At 48.8% G+C, this 6604-nt stretch overlaps 1 pseudogene; it reads left to right on the plus strand.

Annotated features, from left to right (window-relative positions):
- Positions 1-358: 358 nt before the first annotated feature.
- On the plus strand, positions 359-1997 carry LOC119293779 (annotated as a pseudogene).
- Positions 1998-6604: the final 4607 nt, after the last annotated feature.

Genomic DNA, 6604 nt, shown 5'->3' on the forward strand with positions numbered 1-6604 from the left:
CTGACACAATTTTTTATTTGAAGAAAGAAAGAAGGCCACGATCATGTTGCTTTGCTCTACAAAAGAAAGCCATGCTGGCACCTAACTGCACATCGGTAGGTCCTCAACGTCAACCTGAAATCAAAAGAAAAAGAAGAAAAGAAGTGAACATCGGTAAGGCATGACCAACCCGACCGTTTCCTCCTACCCGCGGCTTACGCCCCCTTTTCATTCAAACATACTAGGTACTCACGTACGTTCCATTCAACGTCAACCTTCCCGATTCAAACCTTTACCCTTCCGTTCCCTCCCCTATTTGAACCCTTCTTCCCACCACTCCAGTCTTCGTATTCAACTCTTCACACCCCCACCCCACCCAGCTGCCTGCCACACGCGCTCAACACGCCCGCTCTGCTCGATCGTCTCCATCACCCATCCATCGAACCACCACCTAGCCATCACCTACCCTTCTCTTCCTCGGCCGATCGATCCATGGCGCTGCTGGCACGGAGGGCGAGGAGAGCGGCGACCAAGGCGGCGGCGCCGGTGGCGGTGGAGCTGTCCATCCCGGCGCACTTCCGGTGCCCGATCTCGCTGGACCTGATGCGTGACCCGGTCACGGCGCCCACGGGGATCACCTACGACAGGGAGAGCATCGAGGCGTGGCTGGACACCGGCCGCGCCGCCGTGTGCCCCGTCACCCACGCCCCGCTCCGCCGCGACGACCTCGTCCCAACCATGCCATCCGCCGCGTCATCCAGGACTGGTGCGTCGCCAACCGCTCCCGCGGCGTCGAGCGGATTCCCACGCCCAAGATCCCCGTCACCCTCGTCCAGGCCTCCGAGCTCCTCTTCGAGGTCGCCGAGTCCGCGCGCGCCCGCGACGGCGGCGCGGCTGCTCGGTGCGCTGCCGCAGTCGCCAGGGTCAGGGCCCTCGCCCGGGAGAGCGAGAGGAACCGGCGCTGCTTCGCGTCCATCGGCACTGGCCGCGTGCTCGCCGCGGCGCTCGAGTCGCTCGCGGTGGGCGGCGGCGAGCCAGCCGGGGGTGTTCTTGAGGACATCCTCGCGGCATTGGTCCGCATGGCGCCGTTGGACGAGGAGGCCGCCAGGATCTTGGGATCGCCGCACTCGCTGGGCTCGTTGGTCGCGATCGCCGAGAATGGAAGCTTGGCGGGAAGGCTCAACGCCGTGATGGCGATCAAGGAGGTCGTGTCCACGTGTGGCGGAGCCTGCACGAATTTGGACGGGAAGGCCGACGAGATCGTGGACGCGCTGGTCAAGATCATCAAGGCCCCCATCTGTCCGCAGGCCACCAAGGCCGCCATGGTCGCCGCCTACCATCTGGCGCGCTCCGACGAGCGCGTCGCGTCACGCGTAGCGGAAACCGGTCTCGTCCCGGTGCTCGTCGAGTCCCTCGTCGACGCCGACAAGAGCGTGGCGGAGAAGGCGCTGGCGTTGCTCGACGCCGTGCTCGCGTCGGAGGAAGGCCGCGAGAGCGCGCGCATGCACGCGCTCACCGTGCCCATCCTCGTCAAGAAGATGTTCCGCGTGTCCGACATGGCCACCGAGCTCGCCGTCTCGGCGATGTGGAGGCTCGGCAAGAACGCGGGGGGCGACGAGGGCGCAGCGACGAAATGCCTGGTCGAGGCGCTGCGGGTCGGAGCATTCCAGAAGCTGCTGCTTCTCTTGCAGGTTGGCTGCAGGGACGCGACCAAGGAGAAGACCACCGAGCTGCTCAGGATGCTCAACAAGCACAAGGGCGCAGGGGAATGCGTCGACGCCATGGACTTCAGAGGGCTCAATAAGCTGTCCTGAATCACAACTTGTGTAAAGAAACATTGTAGGATAGATGGATGTGTAAGCTAGCAGATTGGTAGGATAGTTAGATGTAAATTCTTCTTTTGAGAACGGAGGGCAGCTCAGTTGGCAAGCTGCGGGAGTTCGCAGCCAGCCCATCAGGGTTCAAGTCTTGACTCGAGTGCTTGATGCTCACGGAGTTTTCTTCTATCAAAAAAATGCCAACAGGCTAGTCTAGCCCGGGTTGGTCTCGTTTTTTAGATGTAAATTCTCCCCCCTTTTGTGTTTGCCAAGTATTAGCTATATGCAAACTTTTTTTTAGAAACGCTTGAACGCTACTACTTGAGGAACATATAAAAGGCTTAGGTACAATGCAATTGTCATTGGATGAAAAACCTATGAAAAATAAATAAATTGCCTGCTTTCCTCACTCTTCTGATAGTTCTAGGAATTGATGTTGATTTTTTTTTCAAGAGTACGCCTGGGCGTACCATGTTGTTGTCGACTTTTTAATCAAGCAAAGGCCCAGTATCACATGGCGGATGCGATAGTAGGGCGCTTCGCCATCATACAGCTAGTGAAAGACACAACCACGACTTGAATACAAACTTAATTTTAGGTCTCTCACCTCTTCCGGTTTGTTAGTCTCATCTCAATATTTTTGGTTTTCCGGTTTATAAGGCTCATTGATTTGAAAATAGGCAAACGTTAGCTATGGCATAGAAAGAGAGAAACGTGAATATTTTGGTGTTTGTCTAGACTTGGGCCAGAAAGAGCCCAGATAAACATGGTCTATAAACTTGTCATTGAATTGCATGGGAAGAAATGTTTGGTTCCGCCTAAGTTCCCATTCGATTTCTATATCGGGAAGCGAAGTTTCCAATAATTTTCGTAATACGTCCTTTGCTTGGTTCGTGCGGCCGAGTCTCAGTTTTTAATCTGCTCCAGTTTAGAAGGTTTTAATTTTGTGAAGGGGTATATCCGAAAGCACGCTTAAAACATCATGCACGAAACAAAACGCTAGCTACCGTTTCTAAAATTGCTAGGATTGGAGATTGTATTCTTTTTAGTTCAAACAAACTATCATTGTGACAGTCTTGCGGAATAAGGGATGGCGGGTCAAGGAAGAAAAAGAGAATATCACAATAGGTGTAGTTAGCACTTTGAAACCAATCAAAATACTAGTAGGGGTGTCTTCATGAAAAACATAATACTCGTATTAGACCAACTATGGCATCTAGCTAGCTTGGATGATGTCATGGTAATACTAAGATACGTGATACATGCATCACATTGTTTGTATTGCTACTACTAGATAGTTTATCAATGATTTTGTTATTGGATGAAGTGTGAATTTAATTAAGGCAAGAAGTACTTATATTCGTCCATCAATGTAACGCTAGAGATAACTAGTATGAGGGAGGAAGCCAATAGATCTTTCCGTTGCTTGAGCGACTGTGATTTAGATCTTGTTATCAAACTTCTTATATATTCATAATACTAAACTTTTTTACTTATTACTAAATTTATTCTTTTCTGGTGATATTTTTATTACATTTTAAAGTCCTACTTGTTGAATGAACATAATTATTCATATATACTACCTCTGTACCGAAATATTTATAGTTGGAGGAACTTGTACTAGTTTTCTCCAACTACAAGTATTTTGGTACGGAGGGAGTATTAAGTTACACATTTCCATGCATTTCTAGGATTAATAATTGAAAATACATTTTTTGACCAAAACTATAACTAAGTTATATTTTGTTGATTATTTATATATTAAATATTATTCGAGATAATATTTTGTTAAGATAAAATTAACTCTAAATCCAAGCAAAAAAAGTATGGCATCACTCAACATCCGTCCGTTAGTGTGTTCAAATATATTTTTATGTTATTTGTCCGTAGTTTATTAAATACGCACAAAACTTGGTAAAGTGCTATAGAGTGTATAAAAAAATGCTAGATGGGTCTTGAGTAATAATAGTATCAAGTTTGGCGGTAATCCATTTCTGAGCCCGGGCTCAGCTGCACCCACCCCAACGAAAAAAATCAAAACAAATACTAGAAAAATTCAAAAAATTCCACTTTTTTTGTGTGGTAGATATTTTGAATTTTTATAGTATTTATTTTGATTTTTTTACTGAACGGGTGCAGATGAGCCTGGACACCGAAATGCTGCACTCTAAGTTTGGGCATAACTAAATCATGAATTCAAAAAGTGTACGGGGTCTCACCAAATGATATGTTCAAACCACAGTTCTGAGCATCAAATGCGCATAAGAGGTTGCAAGATACCCATGTACTGTATAGCAGATCAGACAACAATGTTAAATCATCGTACATTTAAGTAGGATATGCCGTGAATAACTGACATACGGACCTAGACGAGGAACAATTGACCCACGCAATGCATCCAATGTTCCAATCAACCCCAGCTCCGTATTCTCCGGGAGCTTGGATTCTTTGAAGATTAGAAATACAAATCTGACCAATTATTTTAAGTCCAACGACCAACGCGGGACGTTTTTTTTTTGAAACAAGGCAAAAGATTTGCCATTTTCATTAATTAAGAAGAAGATTAGACATAGTTCCGCCAAGCGGGAGAGTATAGATCACTCTCGCGGCATAATATTACACAAATACTTCGCACCCGCACGAGTCCAAATAGAGGCCTCATCTTTAATCTTGGTAATGACAACGGTAGTAGGGGCGGCGGTGTTGCGGAAAACCCTCCCATTGCGTTTGTTCCAAATTTCCCACGCAACAAGCATCATCAAAGTGCTACGAACCATGCGTGAGTGGCCCCTTTTGTGAGCAACCATGTCCCAACAAACTTCCACCGAGGGCACGAGTCTCCAATCTGACGGATCAATGTCGTGGAGGCCAAGCCAAGTCTTGATCTCCGTCCACACTCTCACTGTGAACCGACACTGGAAGAGGAGGTGAGCCGCGGTCTCCTGAACCTGCTTGCAAAGAGGGCAAAGGTTGCAATTCGGCCATCCCGACCCTGCAATCTATCGGCGGTCCACACTATATTATGAATAATCAACCAAGCGAAAAATTTGCACTTTGGGGGGGGGGGGCCCAAGCTTTCCAAATGGTAGTGATCATGGCAGAGGCGGTGTGACCCTCAAACTGAGTATTGTATGCAGAAGACGCGGAGTATGCCCCATCTTTAGTGAACTTCCAAAAAATTGCATCATCAACTCCAGGGGTTAGAATGACATTGGATAGCTTCTCCCAAAGGGTGGCGAATTGCTCAATATGCTCAAAAGTGAGGCCCTGAGAGGTATCAATGTTGCGGACCCAAGCGTTGTCTGTGAGACTCGAGCGAACGGAGCTTCTTTTCTTCCTGGAGAGATCAAAGATCTTTGGAGCAATATCCTTGGGGCGAATACCGTCCACCCAAGGTGATTCCCAGAAGGTGGCCCGATGACCATCACCAATGGTGACACGAGTGGCAGCCGCAAAAAGATTTCTATCATCGTCAGTGCATGGCGTGCCCATGCCAATCCAAGGTTTAGTGGGGTCAGCCCACTCAAACCAAAGCCATCGCAAGCGGAGAGCGGTAGCAAACTTCTGCAAGTTGAGGACGCCCAATCCACCATATAACTTGGGCTTGCACACCGTCTCCCAATTAATTTTGCATTTCCCGCCGGTGACCTTTTCACATCCCGCCCAAAGATAAGCGCGTCTAATACTGTCAATTGCCTTGATGACCTCGACTGGCAGATCCAGAGGAGTGAGGTGGTAGATTGCTATAGCAGTGAGGACCGCCTTGACAAGAACAATGCGACCCGGCGACGCAATATGTCTGCCAAGCCAAGGAGTGAGTTTTCCAGCCACCTTGTCTTCCAAATGTTGAAAGTGGATTCTCCGAAGTCTCTGACCGATAGGGGCAGCCCAAGGTATCTCATAGGGAAGGTAGTTTGGATGGCAGGGAAGGACATGAGGATATCATCGAGGGCAACATCATCGCAGCGAATGGGTGCCACATGGCTCTTGGCGCAGTTAGTGACTAGACCGGTGACCTCACCAAAATTAGCAAGGGTGGATGCTAAGAACTGAATGTCTTCTTTTATTGGCTTCACGAAGATGGCAACATCATCCGCATAGAGAGACGCACGGAGGGTTTCGGTCCTGGCTAGAATAGGGTGCAGCTGGCCTTGACTCGTCGCTTTAGCAAGGATGTGGTGAAGTGGGTCGATGGCAAGGACGAAGAGAAGCGGTGAGAGGGGGTCTCCTTGCCTCAGGCCCTGGCCATGCTTGATAGGATCCCCGATGACTCCATTGATCAGCACTCTCGATGATGCTGAGGACAGAAGGGCCGACACCCAGCCTCGAAAGCGGCTCGGAAAGCCATGATGTCTCAAAAGATCCATCAAAAAATCCCATCTCACCATGTCGAAAGCCTTCTTGATATCGAGCTTGAAAAGTAGCATTGGAGACTTATTCCGATGGAAGCACCTCGCCAAGTTGCGCACGTACATGAAATTATCGTGGATGCTTTGTTTCTTGATAAAGGCGCTTTGGGCGTTGGAGACAAGGTTTGACATGTGCGGGGCAAGGCGGTTGACCATCATTTTGGCAATGATCTTGGCAATGGCATGGATGAGACTTATGGGCCTAAAATCTGAGATGTCCTCCGCCCCATCTTTTTTTGGAATGAGCGTGATGTTCGCCGAGTTGAGCCAATGAAAGTTGGCCACATGGAGGTTGGAGAAGTTATTCACAACAAGCATAATCTCCGGCTTAATAACATCCCAACATGTCTTGAAAAAAACACCCGTGAAGCCATCTGGGCCGGGGGCTTTGTCATAGGG

The sequence above is a fragment of the Triticum dicoccoides genome, chromosome 4B, assembly GCF_002162155.2.
Source record: "Triticum dicoccoides isolate Atlit2015 ecotype Zavitan chromosome 4B, WEW_v2.0, whole genome shotgun sequence".
Classification (NCBI taxonomy): Eukaryota; Viridiplantae; Streptophyta; class Magnoliopsida; order Poales; family Poaceae; genus Triticum; species Triticum dicoccoides.